At 37.1% G+C, this 24,752-nt stretch overlaps 1 protein-coding gene across 2 annotated transcripts in view; it reads left to right on the top strand.

Moving 5' to 3' along the window:
- Positions 1-24,752, top strand: part of LOC133580422 (protocadherin-15-like) — an 888,230-nt gene that overhangs the window by 182,215 nt on the left and 681,263 nt on the right. The gene's annotated exons all lie outside the window — the stretch shown is intronic.

The following is a 24,752-nucleotide window of genomic DNA, read 5'->3' as shown; positions in this document are numbered from 1 at the left end:
ATTAATACAGGTAACGAGTGGAGGACAGAAGAGCTTCTTAAAGAAGAAGTTACAGGTCTGTGAGAGCCAGAGGTCTTCCTTGTTTGAAGTGACCAAATACTTATTTTCCACCATAATTTACAAATAAATTCTTTAAAATTCCTACAATGTGAATTCCTGGATTTTTTTTCCCCACATTCTGTCTCTCACAGTTGAAGTGTACCTATGATGAAAAATACAGACATCAGTCATCATTTTAAGTGGGAGAACTTGCACAATCGGTGGCTGACTAAATACTTTTTTGCCCCACTGTACTTGTTGGTCACAAAAAAACATTCATGAAGTTTGGTTCTTTTATGAATTTATTATGGGTCTACTGAAAATGTGAGCAAATGTGCTGGGCAAAAGTATACATACAGCAATGTTAATATTTGCTTACATGTCCCTTGGCAAGTTTACCTGCAATAAGGCGCGTTTGGTAGCCATCCACAAGCTTCTGCTTGAATTTTTGACCACTCCTCTTGATAAAATTGGTGCAGTTCAGCTAAATGTGTTGCTTTTCTGACATGGACTTGTTTCTTAAAGGGGAACATTATCACAATTTCAGAATGGTTAAAACCATTAAAAATCAGTTCCCAGTGGCTTATTATATTTTTCGAAGTTTTTTTTCTAAATTTTACCCATCACGCAATATCCCTAAAAAAAGCTTCAAAGTGCCTGATTTTAACCATCGTTATAAACACCCGTCCATTTTCCTGTGACGTCACATAGTGAAGCCAACACAAACAAACATGGCTTAAAGCAGTGGTTCTCAACCTTTTTTCAGTGATGTACCCCCTGTGAACATTTTTTTAATTCAAGTACCCCCTAATCAGAGCAAAGCATTTTTGGTTGAAAAAAAGAGTTAAAGAAGTAAAATACAGCACTATGTCATCAGTTTCTGATTTATTAAATTGTATAACAGTGCAAAATATTGCTCATTTGTAGTGGTCTTTCTTGAACTATTTGGGGAAAAAACAAACAAAAAAAAACTAAAAACTTGTTGTAAAATAAACAAGTGATTCAATTATAAATTAAAGCTGCAAGCAGCAATGGACGGGACCGACTTTGACGGCACATCAAATCCAAACCGGAGCAGTAATTAAAACTCTTTGGTCAACTTTTAATCAAAAGGGTTCAATCTCTCTCCTGTGCTAGTTTGAAGCCGACACGACAAACGCGCTCAGAGGAGATAATGTTTGAAAAAAGGTGACCGTTTTTTACAAAACTTTTGTTTTGAAGGGGGAATTGCAAACTTCCTGTTGATTTTTGCTGGGGGTTGTCAATATATTAAATGTAGGTCTAAGTGAGACCTACATAGAGGTTTTTGTTTCATGTCTCTAAGACATTCCTACTGGAAGTTACAGGCAGTTTGTCTGAGTTTTCTTCCTAGGAGCAGTTGTGTCTGTGTTTTCTTCCTAGGGGGCGCGAGAGCGCAATTTTGAGTTTTGGGGTTTGGTTTTTTATTAGATCGCAATTTATGCTAGTCCTGATGTGTGTGTCCAGTTTGGTGAGTTTTGAAGCATGTTAAGGGGGTCAAATTACAGCTCAAAGAGGTGGCGTAATAATAATAATAAAACCTTACAATTACAATAGGGTCCTCTGTCCCAAAGGGACATTGCGGTCCCTAATAAAGATTTCTACACATAGAAGTAATCATCAACTTAAAGTGCCCTCTTTGGGGATTGTAATAAAGATCCATCTGGATTCATGAACTTAATTCTAAACATTTATTTTGTTGAAGTATTATTCAATAAATATATTTATAAAGGATTTTTGAATTGTTGCTATTTTTAGAACATTTAAAAAAAATCTCACATACCCCTTGGCATACCTTCAAGTACCCCCAGGGGTACGCGTACCCCCATTTGAGAACCACTGGCTTAAAGAACAGCAAGCTATAGCGACATTAGCTCGGATTTAGACTCGGATTTCAGCGGCTTAAGCGATTCAACAGATTAAATGGGTTATACTTGTATAGCGCTTTTCTACCTTCAAGGTACTCAAAGCGCTTTGACACTATTTCCACATTTACCCATTCACACACACATTCACACACTGATGGCAGATTACGAATGTATTGAAACGGATGGTTGTAGTGTGGAGGCAGGTAGCGAAAACGAAATTGAAGAAGAAACCGAAGCTGTTGAGCCATATCGGTTTGAACCGTATGCAAGCGAAACCGACGAAAACGACACGACAGCCAGCGACACGGGAGAAAGCGAGGACGAATTGGGCGATCGCCTTCTAACCAACGATTGGTATGTGTTTGTTTGGCATTAAAGGAAACTAACAACTATGAACTAGGTTTACAGCATATGAAATACATTTGGCAACAACATGCACTTTGAGAGTGCAGACAGCCCAATTTTCATCAATTAATATATTCTGTAGACATACCCTCATCCGCGCTCTTTTCCTGAAAGCTGATCTGTCCAGTTTTGGAGTTGATGTCAGCAGGCCAGGGAAGCTAGGATCGATAGGGGGTTTAGCTCGCTCGTCTGCGGGAACAAACTGCCGCCATTGCTTGCCGTGCTACCGAGGTCCTTTGTCCCTGAATTGCTCACACACTCCGGCAGATTCAATGGGGGTCTGGCGGCAGATTTCTTTGACTTTATCGTTGGAAATGCATCTGCTTTGAGTGTCGCAGGATATCCACACATTCTTGCCATCTCTGTCGTAGCGGTAAAGTGTGCGGAACAAACGTCCAATTTCTTGCCACTTTCGCATCTTTGGGCCACTGGTGCAACTTGAATCCGTCCCTGTTCGTGTTGTTACACCCTCCGACAACACACCGACGAGGCATGACGTCTCCAAGGTACGGAAAACAGTCGAAAAAACGGAGAATAACAGAGCTGATTTGACTCGGTGTTTGAGAAAATGGCGGATTGCTTCCCGATGTGACGTCACGTTGTGGCGTCATCGTTCCGAGAGCGAATAATAGAAAGGCGTTTAATTCGCCAAAATTCACCCATTTAGAGTTCGGAAATCGGTTAAAAAAATATATGGTCTTTTTTCTGCAACATCAAGGTATATATTGACGCTTACATAGGTCTGGTGATAATGTTCCCCTTTAAAAAAAAATTTCATATGACTTTCCTCCAGAAGGTCTTATCTTTGTCCATGTGATGTCCCATACTTTTTTCTCTAAATTTGGTCCCCCCAAGTCAAAATAATTGCCCAAATCAATTCAACACAATTACGGAATCAGTCAACTAATTAGTCGTCATACACTCCAAAGTGCATCTGATGCATGTGTATAACTTGTGTCATTTTTAAATAATGATGTTAAAAAATCCTTGTTTGCAGTTGTAACCACCTTAAAAAGGCGTATTGATTCAACAGTCTAATCCGCATTTGTTTGCACAGCCCTGCGCACTCCTGATAAAACATTTTTCGTTTGACTTGGGGGGACCAAATTTAGAGAAAAAGGTATGGCACATCACATGGACAAAGATAAGACCTTCTGGAGGAAAGTTCTGTGGTCAGATGAAACAAAAATTTAGCTGTTTGGCCACAATACCCAGCAATATGTTTGGAGGAGAAAAGGCGAGGCCTTTAATCCCAGGAACACCATACCTACCGTCAAGCATGGTGGTGGTAGTATTATGCTCTGGGCCTGTTTTGCTGCCAATGGAACTGGTGCTTTACAGAGAGTAAATGGGACAATGAAAAAGGAGGATTACCTCCAAATTCTTCAGGACGACCTAAAATCATCAACCCGGAGGTTGGGTCTTGGGCGCAGTTGGGTGTTCCAACAGGACAATGACCCCAAACACACGTCAAAAGTGGTAAAGGAATGGCTAAATCAGGCTAGAATGAAGGTTTTAGAATGGCCTTCCCAAAGTCCTGACGTGTGGACAATGCTGAAGAAACAAGTCCATGTCAGAAAACCAACACATTTAGCTGAACTGCACCAATTTTGTCAAGAGGAGTGGTCAAAAAATTCAAGCAGAAGCTTGTGGATGGCTACCAAAAGTGCCTTATTGCAGTGAAACTTGCCAAGGGACATGTAACCAAATATTAACATTGCTGTATGTATACTTTTGACCCATTTTCAGTAGACCCATAATAAATTCATAAAAAAACCAAACTTCATGAATGTTTTTTGTGACCAACAAGTATGTGCTCCAATCACTCTATCACAAAACAATAAGAGTTTTAGAAATGATTGGAAACTCAAGACAGCCATGACTGTATATATATATATATATATATATATATATATATATATATATATATATATATATATATATATATATATATATATGTCTTAATAAGGTTATCCAAAAAATAGTGCTCGATACCGTAGTAGAGCGCAATATATGTATGTGTGGGAAAAAAAATCACAAGACTATTTCATCTCTACAGGCCTGTTTCATGAGGGGGGGTACCCTCAATCATCAGGAGATTTTAATGGGAGCATTCGCATACCATGGTTTATATAGGGCACAGAGTGGGTGGGTACAGGCTGGCGTAGGGGCGTGGTGATTGGCTCATGTGTTACCTAGGAGGTGTTTCCGTCTATGGCGGCATGCTGTTACAATTTCGCTGCGCTTGTTGAGGGATGACAGGTCTGGACGGTAAATAATAAACAGTTTCTCTTTCAAGCATAGGTTGCATCTTTTATTACCACTATTGTAAGGTGTGCTGGATGCAAGAATTTGCCATGTTATTGAATATTCAACATTATTGTCTTTGAGGTCCCAAATGTGTTTGCCGAGTTCTGTGGTATTTCGCAGACAATAATGTTGAATATTCAATAACATGGCAAATTCTTGCATCCAGCACACCTTACAATAGTGGTAATAAAAGATGCAACCTATGCTTGAAAGAGAAACTGTTTATTATTTACCGTCCAGACCTGTCATCCCTCAACAAGCGCAGCGAAATTGTAACAGCATGCCGCCATAGACGGAAACACCTCCTAGGTAACACATGAGCCAATCACCACGCCCCTACGCCAGCCTGTACCCACCCACTCTGTGCCCTATATAAACCATGGTATGCGAATGCTCCCATTAAAATCTCCTGATGATTGAGGGTACCCCCCCTCATGAAACAGGCCTGTAGAGATGAAATAGTCTTGTGATTTTTTTTCCCACACATACATAAATATATATATATATATACTGTATATATATATATATATATTTTTTTTTTTGATGACAGTTTGTAGATTACATTTACAGGAAAATGCAAAACCATTTGATTGACTAAAGCCTAATAAGATGCTTGAGACGTCTCTATTCAGCAATCGATTGTCGTGGTCTCATCCAAATGATGCATTAGTTAATGTCCAACATGGCTTTGTGCTTCAATGCAATCTCCTTCCTTTCATACGAGGCCAGATCCGAGCGCAAGTCCTCTCTCGGGGATTCTTCCATGCGGAGGAACTATTGAATATTCAGTGGGAGATGCAGCACTAAAAAGTATCTACTACCTACTTAAACCAACGGGATGCAATATTGACTAAGTAGGACGAGTGTTTCATTTTGCAAGGACCGTGGCTCCGCTGTTGATCAAAAAAAATATGGAAATGGCAAATAGTTGTTGGAAGTATGATAGCTGACTCCTGAGCAAGGTGCCGAATACCCAAATCGTTGCAAGCATTTTATTACAAAACCCAAAACCAGTGAAGTTGGCACGCTGTGTAAATGGTAAATAAACACAGAATACAATGATTTGCAAATCCTTTTCAACTTATATTCAATTTAATAGACTGCAAAGACAAGATACTCAACGTTTGAACTGGAAATATTAGCTCATTTGGAATTTAATGCCTGCAACATGTTTCCAAAAAGCTGGCACAAGTGGCAAAAAAGACTGAGAAAGTCGAGGAATGCTCATCAAACATTTATTTGGAACATCCCACAGATGAACAGGCTCATTGGGAACAGGTGGGTGCCATGATTGGGTATAAAAGCAGCTTCCATGAAATGCTCAGCCATTCACAAACAAGGATGGGGTGAGGGTCACCACTTTGTCAACAAATGCGTGAGCAAATTGTCCAACAGTTTAAGAACAACAGCTAATGCAAGGAATTTAGGGATTTCACCATCTGCGGTCCGTAATAGGGATGTCTCGATCCAGGTTTTTGCACTTCCGATCCGATACCGATACTGACCGATAATGTCCTATCCGAGTATGTATTAAAGTTGAAAGTTATTTAGCCTACTTAGTTGTCAGAATCATGTTGAAAAGGGTTTTAGTACTCTTGATAACAACTAGCCAGCTGAATTAGGGGAGTTTGAATAATACACAATGGTTGGTAACAAGAAACTGACCTGTTTATTCAAGGATAAACACAAAATAGACAAAATTATACATGACAAACAGAAATGGCATCATTGAACTAGGGCTGGGCGATATGGCCTTTTTTTAATATTGCGATATTTTAAGGCCATATCGCGATACACGATATATATCTCTCGATATTTTGCCTTAGCCTTGAATGAACACTTGATGCATATAATCACAGCAGTATGATGATTCTATGTGTCTACATTAAAACATTCTTCTTCATACTGCATTAATATATGCTACTTTTAAACTTTCATGCAGAGAAGGAAATCACAACAAAAAAATCACAAATTTTTTCATACGATGTGGAAATGTTTGCCTCGGCATTTTGATGGTGTGGGCGTGTGGCACCGAATGGAGATAAGCGTCTCGACAGACGTCACAATATTTGAACAATGATGACGAAAACTGTTTTCTCTGTCGTGTCCGTGTGTCGAAAATTGTTATGCGCTTATTTTTTTATTTGATTTTGTGCGTGGCATAGATTTGCCGTGCGCAGAGGACGCTTGAGCAGTGCGCAATTGCACAGGCTCGCACCTTAGCGGCTGCGCTAGCATCACAGCTAACGTTAGCCATGCTGCTACCTCTCTGCTCGGGGAGGGCGTATACGTATGTGACGTATGACGTGACGGTATGTGACGTGTGTAAGAAGGTGCACTTGCTGTCTGTGAGAGGGAGACACAGGAAAGAGTAAGAAGAGCCTGTCGTGTAATGCCAGCAGCTAAAAGCAACTGTGTGAGAATTCACAGACCTGTGGATGTGTTGAACGTGTGCTGGAAAATGCGGAATGGAAAGTAGGGAGCAGCAGAAAAGTGGAATGTATTATTTAAATCGGTGCGTTGGAAAACACGGACCGGAGTTTTTTTTAAAAACTGGATCTGGATCGGCATTTTCCCATGCCTTGCCGATACGCATTTTTTGGCAAATATCGGCGGCCGATCCGATCCAAATATCGGATCGGGACATCCCTAGTCCGTAATATCATCAAAAGGTTCAGAGAATCTGGAGAAATCACTGCAAGTAAGCGATGATGTCACAGACTTTCAATCCTTCAGGCGGTACTGCATCAAACAGCGACATCAGTGTGTAAAGGACATCACCACATGGGCTCAGGAACACTTCAGAAAACCACTGTCAGTAACTACAGTTGGTCGCTACATCTGTAAGTGCAAGTTAAAACTCTACTATGCAAAGCCAAAGCCATTTATCAACAACACCCAGGAACGCCGCCGGCTTCGCTGGGCCCGAGATCATCTAAGATGGACTGATGCAAAGTGGAAAAGTGTTTTGTGGTCTGACGAGTCCACATTTCAAATTGTTTTTGGAAACTGTGGACGTCGTGTCCTCCGGACCAAAGAGGAAAAGAACCATCCGGATTGTTATAGGCGCAAAGTTGAAAAGCCAGCATCTGTGATGGTATGGGGGTGTATTAGTGCCCAAGGCATGGGTAACTTACACATCTGTGAAGGCGCCATTAATGCTATACAGGTTTTGGAGGGGAACCGGAGGGTGTGTTCTAACTATCGTGGGATCACACTCCTCAGCCTTCCCGGTAAGGTCTATTCGGGTGTACTGGAGAGGAGGCTACGCCGGATAGTCGAACCTCGGATTCAGGAGGAACAGTGTGGTTTTCGTCCTGGTCGTGGAACTGTGGACCAGCTCTATACTCTCGGCAGGGTCCTTGAGGGTGCATGGGAGTTTGCCCAACCAGTCTACATGTGCTTTGTGGACTTGGAGAAGGCATTTGACCGTGTCCCTTGGGAAGTCCTGTGGGGAGTGCTCAGAGAGTATGGGGTATCAGACTGTCTGATTGTGGCAGTCCGCTCCCTGTATGATCAGTGTCAGAGCTTGGTCCGCATTGCCGGCAGTAAGTCGGACACGTTTCCAGTGAGGGTTGGACTCCGCCAAGGCTGCCCTTTGTCACCGATTCTGTTCATAACTTTTATGGACATAATTTCTAGGCGCAGTCAAGGCGTTGAGGGGATCCGGTTTGGTGGCTGCAGGATTAGGTCTCTGCTTTTTGCAGATGATGTGGTCGTGATGGCTTCATCTGGCCAGGATCTTCAGCTCTCGCTGGATCGGTTCGCAGCCGAGTGTGAAGCGACTGGGATGAGAATCAGCACCTCCAAGTCCAAGTCCATGGTTCTCGCCCGGAAAAGGGTGGAGTGCCATCTTTGGGTTGGGGAGGAGACCCTGCCCCAAGTGAAGGAGTTCAAGAACCTCGGAGTCTTGTTCACGAGTGAGGGAAGAGTGGATCGTGAGATCGACAGGCGGATCGGTGCGGCGTCTTCAGTAATGCGGACACTGTATCGATCCGTTGTGGTGAAGAAGGAGCTGAGCCGGAAGGCAAAGCTCTCAATTTACCGGTCGATCTACGTTCCCATCCTCACCTACGGTCATGAGCTTTGGGTTATGACCGAAAGGACAAGATCACGGGTACAAGCGGCCGAAATGAGTTTCCTCCGCCGGGTGGCGGGGCTCTCCCTTAGAGATAGGGTGAGAAGATCTGTCAACCGGGGGGAGCTCAAAGTAAAGCAGCTGCTCCTCCACATCGAGAGGAGCCAGATGAGGTGGTTCGGGTATCTGGTCAAGATGCCACCCGAACGCCTCCCTAGGGAGGTGTTTAGGGCACGTCCGACCGGTAGGAGGCCGCGGGGAAGACCCAGGACACGTTGGGAAGACTATGTCTCTCGGCTGGCCTGGGAACGCCTCGAGGTCCCACAGGAAGAGCTGGACGAAGTGGCTGGGGAGAGGGAAGTCTGGGCTTCCCTGCTTAGGCTGCTGCCCCCGTGACCCGACCTCGGATAAGCGGAAGAAGATGGATGGATGGATGGAAGGTTTTGAAGCAACATATGTTGCCATCCAATTCACGTTATCATGGACGCCCCTGCTTATTTCAGCAAGACAATGCCAAGCCACGTGTTACAACAGCATGGCTTCATAGTAAAAGAGTGCGGGTACTAGACTGGCCTGCCTGTAGTCCATACCTGCCTCCCATTGAAAATGTGTGGTGCATCATGAAGCCTAAAATAGCACAACGGAGACCCCCGGACTGTTGAACAACTTAAGCTGTACATCAAGCAAGAATGGGAAAGAATGTGTCTCCTCAGTTCCCAAACGTTTACTGAGTGTTGTTAAAAGGAAAGGCCATGTAACACAGTGGTAAAAATGCCCCTGTGACAACTTTTTTGCAATATTTTGCTGCCTTTAAATTCTAAGTTAATGATTATTTGCAAAAAAAACCCCAATAACTTTCTCAGTTGGACCATTAAATATCTTGTCTTTGCAGTCTATTCAATTGAATATAAGGATTTTCAAATCATTGTATTCTCATTTTATTTACCATTTACGTGCCAACTTCACTGGTTTTGGCTTTTGTAGGAAAATTATGCAAGAGTCCTTGTTTGTCACTCAAGACGTTTCTTGTTCAGTCTAAAAATAGTGAGTGAGTGTCCTCCAAATATCGGGAAACACAACACATTTCCTCAGAAGCTTTGTTTGGAGAGACAAGCACATATGGTGGCTGCACATTTACTGTACACAAGCCTCCTCTCTACTGTTGAATTTTGCTACAAAAAAAAAAAAGTTCCTTTAAGACGTCATTGCAATGAAAGTGGGGTATGTCCTCATCCGGTATGCAGACTCCAGCAGCCGTCTGAGCAAACGCTGGCAGCCCACGTCTCATCGCGCTGAAACAAATGTATTTTTGTCTACGGCTGCCTGCGTTACATAAACATTTGTGAAGTGCTTCCGCGCGCTCACATAATAAAGTCGGGGCGCGGGCGGAGCCCACAATAAAGTCGCATTCCCGCCACGGTTTGCCTCTTTATGGTAAGGAAGGATACAACGCTGAGTTAGTCGCTCGCTTTCGCCTCAAAGACAACTGCTGACTCAGCAATGTCAGTGTTGTGGAGTACCACGCTGACATCGTCAGTACCAAAAACTTTGAATCCTAGGTAGGAAAAGAGAATTGCTGGGTTATTAGTTTCCTTTATTTCCTCTTCGTTGCTTTAACTTTGTTGGTTACTCTTCCTGTTTTGCTTTTCCTGCAGTAATATTACTTCCTTGCTGGTCCTGATTCGTAAAAAGTCTGTGTTCATTATTTGTGTTTTGCCTGTTTTTGCCTTTGTATATTTACCAAGTTTTCTACTTTTGTGGCCACGGTGGTGCTTCTTGCTTTTTTCCCACAACGAAAATATATGTTTACCTGCCGTCTCTGCATTCCGGGGTCACGCCGCAGGCCGCCATGCGCAACTGTAACAAAAATATTATGGCATTTTTATTTTGCTTTTGACTGTTGGGGGATTAGACATTACAACATTACAAAAATAAAAGAATAAAGTTGTAATCTGTCGGAGGCAGATATTTACATATATCCGAATTTAAGTTGTACTTCTTTTATTTCTTAGTCATATTTGAAAACAGCTCGTGTTTTCCATTTCTTCTCTTGATGCTCTGTCAGCAAGTATACTGTGTGTGTTAACCTTGAGTTCTTTGGAATGTATTATGGCTAGGGAGACGTTGTGCTTGTATTATGGCTAGGGAGGGGGAAGGAAAGAGGGGTTTTTGGCGTTGGGAAGACAGACCATTTTGGGAGGCGCGATAGAATGTTCTAGGGTTAGACTGGTCTCAAAATGTATATTGGCAAAGCTTTGAAAATATACAACAAAATACCTATTCTGTCTCTGGTGGTTTTTCAACTCAGCTTTAAGTGTCGTAAAGAGCTTGGGAGCGAATTGTGACTTGAATTCCCTGGGAGGAACAACTGGTCCAAAACGCAACAAATCCTACAATAATTATACATATTTGTCATCAATATTTGAGAGGAATAGGTCTTTTGTGTATATAGTAAATGTTTTACATCTTTGAGTTCAACTCATGAAAATCGGGAGCAAAAACAAGTGTTGCATTTTTTAATTTTGTTCATTAGATAAATATTTTTACTTTTTAAATGGAAATAAAGTTATGGGAAGAAGACCATATTTTATAATAATATAATTCACTAATATTAAGACTTAAATTACTGAATAAAGACAATTTAAGTGGTATTGATATAACATACATAGTTTTCTACTTTTGCGGCCGCGGTGGTGCTTCTTGCTTTTTTCCACAAAGAAAATATATGTTTACCTGCACGTCGCCCGCCGTCTCTGCATTCCGGGGTCACGCCGCAGGCCGCCATGCACAACTGTAACAAAAATATTATGACATTTTTGTTTTGCTTTTGACTGTCGGGGAAAATATCATTACAAATTAAAATAATAAAGTTGTAATCCTACAATAATTAGACATTTGTGAACAATATTTGAGAGGAATAGGTCTTTTATGTACAAAGTAAAAGTTTTATATCTTTGAGTTCAACTCATGAAAAATAAGTGTTGCCTTTTTTTTTTTTTTCAGTAGATAATAATAATTATTATTATTTTTAAATGGAAATAAAGTTATGGGAAGAAGACCATATTTTATAATAATATAATTCACTAATATTAAGACTTAAATGAATGAATAAAGACAATTTAAGTGGTATTGATATTACGTATATAGTTTTTTACTTTTGCGGCCACAGTGGTGCTTCTTGCTTTTTTCCACAATGAAAATATATGTTTACCTGGACGCTGCCTGCCGTCTCTGTATTCCGGGGTCACGCCGCAGGCCGCCATGCGCAACTGTAACAAACATATTATGATATTTTTGTTTTGCTTTTGACTGTCAGGGGAAACAACATTACAAAAATAAAATAATAAAGTTGTAATCCTACAATAATTAGACAGATTTGTGGACAATATTTGAGAGGAATAGTTATTTTGTGTACATAGTAAAAGTTTTATATATTTGAGTTCAACTCATGAAAATCGGGAGCAAAAACAAGTGTTGCACTTTTTATTTTTGTTCATTAGATAAATATTTTTACTTTTTAAATGGAAATAAAGTTATGGGAAGAAGACCATATTTTATAATAATATAACTCACTAATATTAAGACTTAAATTACTGAATAAAGACAATTTAAGTGATATTGATGTAACATACATAGTTTTCTACTTTTGCGGCCGCGGTGGTGCTTCTTGCTTTCTTCCACAATGAAAATATGTTTACCTGGACGCTGCCCGCCGTCTCTGCATTCCGGGGTCACGCCGCAGGCCGCCATGTGCAACTGTAACAAAAATATCATGACATTTTTGTTTTGCTTTTGACTGTCGGGGAACATATCATTACAAATTAAAAGAATAAAGTTGTAATCGTACAATAATTAGACATATTTGTGAAAAATATTTGAGAGGAATAGGTCTTTTATGTACATAGTAAAAGTTTTATATCTTTGAGTTCAACTCATGAAAAATAAGTGTTGCCTTTTTTATTTTTGTTCAGTAGATAATAATAATTATTATTATTTTTAAATGGAAATAAAGTTATGGGAAGAAGACCATATTGTATAATAATATAACTCACTAATATTAAGACTTAAATTAATGAATAAAGACAATTTAAGTGGTATTAATAATACGTACATAGTTTTCTACTTTTGCGACCACGGTGGTGATTTCTGCTTTTTTCCACAATGAAAATATATTGTTTACTTGCACGTTGCCCGCCGTCTCTGCATTCCGGGGTCATGCCGCAGGGCACTATGCGCAACTGTAACAAAAATGTTATGATATTTTTGTTTTGCTTTTGACTGTCGGGGGAAACAACATTACAAACACAAAATAATAAAGTTTTAATTCTACAAGAATTAGACAGATTCGTCAACAATATTTGCGAGGAATAGTTCTTTTGTGTACATAGTAAAAGTTTTATATCTTTGAGTTCAACTCATGAAAAACAAGTGTTGCCTTTTTTATTTTTGTTTAGTAGATAAATATATATTTTTTTAAATGGAAATAAAGTTATGGGAAGAAGACCATATTTTATAATAATATAACTCACTAATATTAAGACTTAAATTAATGAATAAAGACAATTTAAATGGTATTGATATTACGTATATAGTTTTCTACCTTTGCTTCCTGCTTTTTTCCACAATGAAAATATATGTTTACCTTCACGTCGCCCGTCGTCTCTGCATTCCGGGGTCACGCCGCAGGCCGCCATGCGCAACTGTAACAAACATTTTATGACATTTTTATTTTGCTTTTGACTGTCGGGGGAAACAACATTTCAAAAATAAAAGAATAAAGTCGTAATCCTACTAGAAAAAAAAACATGCCACGGTAAAAGAATAAAGTCTTGTTTTTCCAAAGATAAAACCATCATAATATGAGGAAGGATTTTTATTTTTTTTATGTTGTAATATTAAGAAAAAACACGCTGGCTTTAATCTAAGAATAAAGTCGTACATTTACAAAACTAAAAGCAATATATACTGAACAAGAATATAAATAAAACACTTTTGTTTTTACTCCCATGTTTCATGAGTTAATCTGAAAGATCTAAAACTTTTACTATGTATAAAGGGAGAAGTGGTAGAAAATGTATATATATATATATATATATATATTTATATATATATATATATATATATATATATATATATATATATATATATATATATATATATATATATATATATATATATATATACTGTATACATGCATGTTTATATATATATGTACAGTATATGTATGTTTGTATACAAACCAATAATTTTGTGTGTGCGTGCGTGTATGTGTGTGATATATATATATACACACTGTATATACGCATGTTTATATATGTATGTATATATGTATATGTATAAATGTGTGTATATAAATCAATATTTGTGTGTGTGTGTGTGTGTGTGTATATATATATATATATATATATATATAGACACATATATATATAAATATATATGTATGTATATATGTATGAATATATATGTATGTATACATATATTTATATACATGTATATACACACATGTATGGATATATGTATGGATATATATATACAGTATGTATGTATATATATAAATATATACATGTTTGTATACATAATATATACAGGTATATACACACATGTATGTATTTATATATAGATATATATATATACACACGCACACATACATATATATACATATATATATATATATATATATATATATATATATATATATATATATATATATATATATATATATATATATATATAATACACACATGCTGAGATAGGCTCCAGCACCCGCCGCGACCCCGTAAGGGACAAGACAGATTTGTGAACAATGTTTAAAAATAAAAGTTATTTTATGTATATTGTAAACATTTTATATGTTTGAGTTCAACTCATGAAAAATGGGAGCAAAAACAAAAGTGTTGCGTTAATATTTCATTTCAGTATAATAGAGATTTTTTTTTAAATTTTTACGATAATAACGTTTTTATACTATGGGAAGAAGACCACATTTTATAATAATATAACTCAATATTATTAAGACTTAAATTGACGAATAGACAATGAAAGTGGTATTGATAATAAAGCATCACTATTACTTTCCCTTAATGGCAAATTGTGGCAAAGGTTTTACAGAAATGCCTTTTCACATCCACTTGCTAACAAAACAATTTTCTATTATTATTTCCACCATTTCAGACCCATTTTCACACACAAGTGAAGCATTTTCATAAACCAAACCAACCAAAGCTCCAACTTACAGTAACCTCACTTGTGTTATGTAAAAGCGCACCCATTAATTTGATTTTTTTTTCAGCAATTCCGGTCTTTTTTAGCATGGAACATTATGCTTTCCTCCAATTGTATGCTGGAACCTCACATTGTGACACAGGTGGGATGGAAAGAGTTGTAAAAGGAGGCGAGCTGAATAACCATCGAGCACCTCATCGTGCGTCGAGAGCACATTCGAGATCGACCCCGGCGCCGAGGGCTCCTCTTTCTATCTGCGCTCGCTTCTCTCTCTCTCTCTCTGTTGCAATTAAACCGGCCTGCATGCAAAAAAACGCTCTCTGTGTTTATCACGTGTGCACTTGGACACTGTGTGGTATCATGATGTCGCTCTTATGCAGCCTGGATGACCGAGATAAAACACAAACGAAAAATGTTTTTTATCAGGAGTGTGCAGGGCTGTGCACACAAATGCGGATTAGACTGTTAAATCAATACGCCTTTTTAATGGTGGTTACTACTGCAAATAAGTTTTTTTTAATGTCATTATTTAAAAATGACACAAGTTATACACATGCATCAGATGTATGATGACTAATTAGTTGACTGATTCCGTTTCTGGTAATTACCTGCATGTCGCCCGCCGTCTCTGCATTCCGGGGTCACGCCGCAGGCCGCCATGCGCAACTGTAACAAAAATATTATGACATTTTTGTTTTGCTTTTGACTGTCGGGGAAAATATCATTACAAATTAAAAGAATAAAGTTGTAATCCTACAATAATTAGACATATTTGTGAACAATATTTGAGAGGAATAGGTCTTTTATGTACATAGTAAAAGTTTTATATCTTTGAGTTCAACTCATGAAAAATAAGTGTTGCCTTTTTTATTTTTGTTCAGTAGATAATAATTATTATTATTATTTTTAAATGGAAATAAAGTTATGGGAAGAAGACCATATTTTATAATAATATAACTCACTAATATTAAGACTAAAATTAATGAATAAAGACAATTTAGTGGTATTAATATTACTTACATAGTTTTCTACTTTTGCGGCCACGGTGGTGCTCCCTGCTTTTTTCAACGATGAAAATATATGTTTACCTGCACGTCGCCCGCCGTCTCTGCATTCCGGGGTCACGCCGCAGGCCGCCATGCGCAACTGTAACAAAAACGTTATGACATTTTTGTTTTGCTTTTGACTGTCGGGGGATTAGACATTACAACATTACAAAAATAAAAGAATACAGTTTTAATCCTACAAGAATTAGACAGATTTGTCAACAATATTTGAGAGAAATAGGTATTCTGTGTATATAGTAAAAGTTGTATATCTTTGAGTTCAACTCATGAAAAATACGTGTTGCCTTTTTTATTTTTGTTCAGTAGATAACATTTTTTTTTTTTTAAAGAAATAAAGACCATATTTTATAATAATATAACTCACTAATATTAAGACTTAAATTAATTAATAAAGACAATTTAAGTGGTATTGATATTACGTACATAGTTTTCTACTTTTGCGGCCACGGTGGTGATTTCTGCTTTTTTCCACAATGAAAATATATTGTTTACTTGCACGTTGCCCGCCATCTCTGCATTCCGGGGTCATGCCGCAGGGCACCATGCGCAACTGTGACAAAAATGTTACGATATTTTTGTTTTGCTTTTGACTGCCGGGGGAAACAACATTGCAAACATAAAATAATAAAGTTGTAATCCTACAAGAATTAGACAGATTTGTGAACAATATTTGAGAGGAATAGTTCTTTTGTGTACATAGTAAAGGTTTTATATCTTTGAATTCAACTCATGAAAAACAAGTGTTGCCTTTTTTTTTGTTTTTGTTTAGTAGATAAATATATATATTTTTTTAAAGAAATAAAGTTATGGGAAGAAGACCATATTTTATAATAATATAACTCACTAATATTAAGACTAAAATTAATGAATAAAGACAATTTAGTGGTATTAATATTACTTACATAGTTTTCTACTTTTGCGGCCACGGTGGTGCTCCCTGCTTTTTTCAACGATGAAAATATATGTTTACCTGCACGTCGCCCGCCGTCTCTGCATTCCGGGGTCACGCCGCAGGCCGCCATGCGCAACTGTAACAAAAACGTTATGACATTTTTGTTTTGCTTTTGACTGTCGGGGGATTAGACATTACAACATTACAAAAATAAAAGAATACAGTTTTAATCCTACAAGAATTAGACAGATTTGTCAACAATATTTGAGAGAAATAGGTATTCTGTGTATATAGTAAAAGTTTTATATCTTTGAGTTCAACTCATGAAAAATAAGTGTTGCCTTTTTTATTTTTGTTCAGTAGATAACATTTTTTTTTTTTTTAAAGAAATAAAGTTATGGAAAGAAGACCATATTTTATAATAATATAACTAACTAATATTGAGACTTAAATTAATTAATAAAGACAATTTAAGTGGTATTGATATTACGTACATAGTTTTCTACTTTTGCGGCCACGGTGGTGATTTCTGCTTTTTTCCACAATGAAAATATATTGTTTACTTGCACGTTGCCCGCCGTCTCTGCATTCCGGGGTCATGCCGCAGGGCACCATGCGCAACTGTGACAAAAATGTTACGATATTTTTGTTTTGCTTTTGACTGCCGGGGGAAACAACATTGCAAACATAAAATAATAAAGTTGTAATCCTACAAGAATTAGACAGATTTGTGAACAATATTTGAGAGGAATAGTTCTTTTGTGTACATAGTAAAGGTTTTATATCTTTGAATTCAACTCATGAAAAACAAGTGTTGCCTTTTTTTTTGTTTTTGTTTAGTAGATAAATATATATATTTTTTTAAAGAAATAAAGTTATGGGAAGAAGACCATATTTTATAATAATATAACTCACTAATATTAAGACTAAAATTAATGAATAAAGACAATTTAGTGGTATTAATATTACTTACATAGTTTTCTACTTTTGCGGCCACGGTGGTGCTTCCTGCTTTTTTCAACGATGAAAATATATGTTTACTTGCACGTCGCCCGCCGTCTCTGCATTCCGGGGTCACGCCGCAGGCCGCCATGCGCAACTGTAACAAAAACGTTATGACATTTTTGTTTTGCTTTTGACTGTCGGGGAATTAGACATTACAACATTACAAAAATAAAAGAATACAGTTTTAATCCTACAAGAATTAGACAGATTTGTCAACAATATTTGAGAGAAATAGGTATTCTGTGTAGATAGTAAAAGTTTTATATCTTTGAGTTCAACTCATGAAAAATAAGTGTTGCCTTTTTTATTTTTGTTCAGTAGATAACATTTTTTTTTTTGAAAAGAAATATAGTTATGGGAAGAAGACCATATTTTATAATAATATAACTAACTAATATTGAGACTTAAATTAATTAATAAAGACAATTTAAGTGGTATTGATATTACGTACATAGTTTTCTACTTTTGCGGCCACGGTGGTGATTTCTGCTTTTTTCCACAATGAAAATATATTGTTTACTTGCACGTTGCCCGCCGTCTCTGCATTCCGGGGTCATGCCGCAGGGCACCATGCGCAACTGTGACAGAAATGTTGCGATATTTTTGTTTTGCTTTTGACTGCCGGGGGAAACAACATTGCAGACATAAAATAATAAAGTTGTAATCCTACAAGAATTAGACAGATTTGTGAACAATATTTGAGAGGAATAGTTCTTTTGTGTACATAGTAAAGGTTTTATATCTTTGAATTCAACTCATGAAAAACAAGTGTTGCCTTTTTTTGTTTTTTGTTTAGTAGATAAATATATTTTTTTTTAAATAAATAAAGTTATGGGAAGAAGACCATATTTTATAATAATATAACTCACTAATATTAAGACTAACATTAATGAATAAAGACAATTTAGTGGTATTAATATTACTTACATAGTTTTCTACTTTTGCAGCCACGGTGGTGCTTCCTGCTTTTTTCAACGATGAAAATATATGTTTACCTGCCCGTCGCCTGCCGTCTCTGCATTCCGGGGTCATGCCGCAGGGCACCATGCGCAACTGTGATAAAAATGTTATGATATTTTTGTGTTGCTTTTGACTGCCTGGGGAAACAACATTACAAACATAAAATAATAAAGTTGTAATCCTACAAGAATTAGACAGATTTGTGAACAATATTTGAGAGGAATAGTTCTTTTGTGTACATAGTAAAGGTTTTATATCTTTGAATTCAACTCATGAAAAACAATTGTTGCCTTTTTTTATTTTTTGTTTAGTAGATAAATATATATTTTTTTAAATAAATAAAGTTATGGGAAGAAGACCATATTTTATAATAATATAACTCACTAATATTAAGACTAACATTAATGAATAAAGACAATTTAGTGGTATTAATATTACTTACATAGTTTTCTACTTTTGCGGCCACGGTGGTGCTTCCTGCTTTTTTCAACGATGAAAATATATGTTTACCTGCACGTCGCCTGCCGTCTCTGCATTCCGGGGTCATGCCGCAGGCCGCCATGCGCAACTGTAATTTGATATTTCTGTTTTGCTTTTGACTGTCGGGGGATTAGACATTACAACATTACAAAAATAAAAGAATAAAGTTTCAATCCTACAAGAATTAGACAGATTTGTCAACAATATTTGAGAGAAATAGGTATTCTGTGTATATAGTAAAAGTTTTATATCTTTGAGTTCAACTCATGAAAAATAAGTGTTGCCTTTTTTATTTTTGTTCAGTAGATAACATTTTTTTTTTTTTAAAGAAATAAAGTTATGGGAAGAAGACCATATTTTATAATAATATAACTAACTAATATTAAGACTTAAATTGATTAATAAAGACAATTTAAGTGGTATTGATATTACGTACATAGTTTTCTACTTTTGCGGCCACGGTGGTGATTTCTGCTTTTTTCCACAATGAAAATATATTGTTTACTTGCACGTTGCCCGCCGTCTCTGCATTCCGGGGTCATGCCGCAGGGCACCATGCGCAACTGTGACAAAAATGTTACGATATTTTTGTTTTGCTTTTGACTGTCGGGGGAAACAACATTACAAACATAAAATAATAAAGTTGTAATCCTACAAGAATTAGACATATTTGTGAACAATATTTGAGAGGAATAGTTCTTTTGTGTACATAGTAAAGGTTTTATATCTTTGAATTCAACTCATGAAAAACAAGTGTTGCCTTTTTTTTAATTTTTTGTTTAGTAGATAAATATATATTTTTTTAAAGAAATAAAGTTATGGGAAGAAGATCATATTTTATAATATGCGCAACTGTAACAAAAACGTTATGACATTTTTGTTTTGCTTTGACTGTTACAAAAATAAAAGAATACAGTTTTAATCCTACAAGAATTAGACAGATTTGTCAACAATATTTGAGAGAAATAGGTATTCTGTGTATATAGTAAAAGTTTTATATCTTTGAGTTCAACTCATGAAAAATTACTGTTGCCTTTTTTATTTTTGTTCAGTAGATAACATTTTTTTTTTTTAAAGAAATAAAGTTATGGGAAGAAGACCATATTTTATAATAATATAACTAACTAATATTGAGACTTAAATTAATTAATAAAGACAATTTAAGTGGTATTGATATTACGTACATAGTTTTCTACTTTTGCGGCCACGGTGGTGCTTCCTGCTTTTTTCAACGATGAAAATATATGTTTACCTGCACGTCGCCTGCCGTCTCTGCATTCCGGGGTCATGCCGCAGGGCACCATGCGCAACTGTGATAAAAATGTTATGATATTTTTGTGTTGCTTTTGACTGCCTGGGGAAACAACATTACAAACATAAAATAATAAAGTTGTAATCCTACAAGAATTAGACAGATTTGTGAACAATATTTGAGAGGAATTGTTCTTTTGTGTACATAGTAAAGGTTTTATATCTTTGAATTCAACTCATGAAAAACAAGTGTTGCCTTTTTTTTGTTTTTTTTGTTTAGTAGATAAATATATATTTTTTTAAAGAAATAAAGTTATGGGAAGAAGACCATATTTTATAATAATATAACTCACTAATATTAAGACTTAAATTAATGAATAAAGACAATTTAGTGGTATTAATATTACTTACATAGTTTTCTACTTTTGCGGCCACGGTGGTGCTTCCTGCTTTTTTCAACGATGAAAATATATGTTTACCTGCACGTCGCCCGCCGTCTCTGCATTCCGGGGTCACGCCGCAGGCCGCCATGCGCAACTGTAACAAAAACGTTTTGACATTTTTGTTTTGCTTTTGACTGTCGGGGAATTAGACATTACAACATTACAAAAATAAAAGAATACCGTTTTAATCCTACAAGAATTAGACAGATTTGTCAACAATATTTGAGAGAAATAGGTATTCTGTGTATATAGTAAAAGTTTTATATCTTTGAGTTCAACTCATGAAAAATAAGTGTTGCCTTTTTTATTTTTGTTCAGTAGATAACATTTTTTTTTTTTTTAAAGAAATAAAGTTATGGGAAGAAGACCATATTTTATAATAATATAACTAACTAATATTAAGATTTAAATTAATTAATAAAGACAATTTAAGTGGTATTGATATTACGTACATACTTTTCTACTTTTGCGGCCACGGTGGTGATTTCTGCTTTTTTCCACAATGAAAATATATTGTTTACTTGCACGTTGCCCGCCGTCTCTGCATTCCGGGGTCACGCCGCAGGGCACCATGCGCAACTGTGACAAAAATTTTACGATATTTTTGTTTGGCTTTTGACTGCCGGGGGAAACAACATTACAAACATAAAATAATAAAGTTGTAATCCTACAAGAATTAGACAGATTTGTGAACAATATTTGAGAGGAATAGTTCTTTTGTGTACATAGTAAAGGTTTTATATCTTTGAATTCAACTCATGAAAAACAATTGTTGCCTTTTTTTTATTTTTTGTTTAGTAGATAAATATATAATTTTTTAAATAAATAAAGTTATGGGAAGAAGACCATATTTTATAATAATATAACTCACTAATATTAAGACTAACATTAATGAATAAAGACAATTTAGTGGTATTAATATTACTTACATAGTTTTCTACTTTTGCGGCCACGGTGGTGCTTCCTGCTTTTTTCAACGATGAAAATATATGTTTACCTGCACGTCGCCTGCCGTCTCTGCATTCCGGGGTCATGCCGCAGGGCACCATGCGCAACTGTGACAAAAATGTTACGATATTTTTGTTTTGCTTTTGACTGCCGGGGGAAACAACATTACAAACATAAAATAATAAAGTTGTAATCCTACAAGAATTAGACAGATTTGTGAACAATATTTGAGAGGAATTGTTATTTTGTGTACATAGTAAAGGTTTTATATCTTTGAATTCAACTCATGAAAAACAAGGGTTGCCTTTTTTTGTTTTTTTTGTTTAGTAGATAAATATATATTTTTTTAAAGAAATAAAGTTATGGGAAGAAGACCATATTTTATAATAATATAACTCACTAATATTAATACTAATACTTAAATTAATGAATAAAGACAATAATTGATAATAAAGCATCACATATTACTTACCAAGTTTTATACTTTTGCGGCCACGGTGGTGCTTCCTGCTTTTTTCCACAATGAAACTATATGTTTCCTTGCACGTCGCCCGCCGTCTCTGCATTCCGGGGTCACGCCGCAGGGCACCATGCGCAACTGTAACAAAAAATATTATGACATTTTTTTTTTGCTTTTGACTGTCGGGGGAACAACATTACAAAAATAAAAGAATAAAGTCGTAATCCTACTAGAAAAAAACATGCCACGGTAAAAGAATAAAGTCATGTTTTTCCAAAGATAAAACCATCATAATATGAGGAAAGATTTTTTTTTTTAATGTTGTAATGTTAAGAAAAAAATATAATATATATATATTTTTTTTTAAAGAAATAAAGTTATGGGAAGAAGACCATATTTTATAATAATATAACTCACTCTGTGAGGAGAGACAAGAAAGAGTGAGTGTAGTGTAATGCCCGCGACTAAAAGCAACTGCATGAGAACGTATACTCCAATATCACCATATAGTCATTTTCTATATCGCACAGAGACAAACCCGCGATATATCGAGTTTATTCGATATATCGGACCAGCCCTACCTCAAACCTTTCGCTGACTTTTGAAATAATTCTAGCCTGTTTACAGAATAGCAAATATATAGCATGTGTTTGCATGTGTGCAGGAGGGGCCGATTAATTAACAATTGATTTAATGCGTCTGTTATCTTGTTTAGCGTGCCGAATAGGTGATGAGATTGTGCTCCAGATAAGGCTTTAGTGACGGAATGTTCATCCCCCCACGCGCACGTTATCCGCTCGCTGCTACATGCCACGAATGCAATCGCCCTCCGTCGTTAAAGGCTCCCCCTCGCCACCGCTGATTATAATTCACTGTAGGTAATGAATCAGCATTGGCTTTAATGTTCTTACATCTGATCCCTCTCACCGCTCCATTGTAAAGAAACGTGCACCCTGCAGCTTTTGTTTCACCCCCCGGGTTTTGTGTCGGTGTTGTGTTACCCCCGGCGCGGTATTTCAGGTGCGATGTCGAGAAGCCCAGATCGGCTTTGAGTTTGCGGTGAGACGTGACTTACCTGTGACGGAGTGCTAAGAAGGTGTTTGCCAGCTTGGGTTTAATCTGAGTGGAACGCGTTTTTTATTTTGTGTGTTTATTGTGATCTAACAAGCAGATGCACTTTTTATGGATAATAATCAGTTTAACTGTCACCTCTAATAGCTGAGTTCAACATTGCTGAACTCAATTAAAACATTCCCTTTGATGACAACACTGTGGAGCCAAACTAGGGGTGGGAAAGAGAGCAAGGGGCCCAAAGAAGATGAAACAAGGATTTTGAGATCATTTTAAAACGGACGAATATTGTCTAACGGAGCTGGCGTTTCGTAATAGCACTACATCGATGCTGCAGCACATTGCCTAACACATAACCCTAACCCCTAACCCAGGGGTCGGCAACCTTTCCCAGTCAAAGAGCCATTTTGACCAGTTTCGCAAATTATAGAAAACAATGGGAGCCGCAAAATTTTCTTGAAATTTTAAATGAAATAACACTGCATACAAAGTTTTCTTTTTGCTTTGTGCTATATATAAACCAGGGGTGTCAGACACGCTGCCCACACCTGTATATTGAATTTGAAAGCTGGTGCGGCACGCGGGTTTTAAAAGAATGGCGCTTGTCAGCGTCATGCGTGCCGTGATGGTACAGCATATTGCACCCACTTCAACCAGCGTGCCTGATCAGCCACACGTTGTATGGTGTTTCCGCTTGCTCACGTAGGTGACAGCAAGGCATACTTGGTCAACAACCACACAGGTTACACTGACGGTGGCGGTATAAAAAAAACTATAACACTCTTACTAATAATGCGCCACACTGTGAACCCACACCAAACAAGAATGACAAACACATTTCGGGAGAACATCTGCGCAGTAACACAACATAAACACAACAGGACAAATACCCAGAATCCCATGCAGCCCTAACTCTTCCGGGATACATTATACACCCCCGCTACCAGGGGGGGGGGGTGTTGATGTGTGAGGGAGCAGGGTTGGGGGTGGGGGCGGGGTTTGGTGGTAGCAGGGGTGTATAATGTAGCCCGGAAGAGTCAGGGCTGCATGGGATTCTGGGTGTTTGTTCTGTTGTGTTTATGTTGTGTTAAGGTGCAGATGTTCTCCCGAAATGTGTTTGTCATTCTTGTTTGGTTTTGGTTCAAAGTGTGGCACATTATTAGTAAGAGTGTTAAAGTTGTTTTACATGATCACCGTCAGTGTAACCTGTGTGGCTGTTGACCAAGTATGCCTTG

Source organism: Nerophis lumbriciformis, linkage group LG02 (assembly GCF_033978685.3).
Source record: "Nerophis lumbriciformis linkage group LG02, RoL_Nlum_v2.1, whole genome shotgun sequence".
Classification (NCBI taxonomy): domain Eukaryota; kingdom Metazoa; phylum Chordata; class Actinopteri; order Syngnathiformes; family Syngnathidae; genus Nerophis; species Nerophis lumbriciformis.
This window is presented reverse-complemented; position numbering and strand designations above follow the sequence as displayed.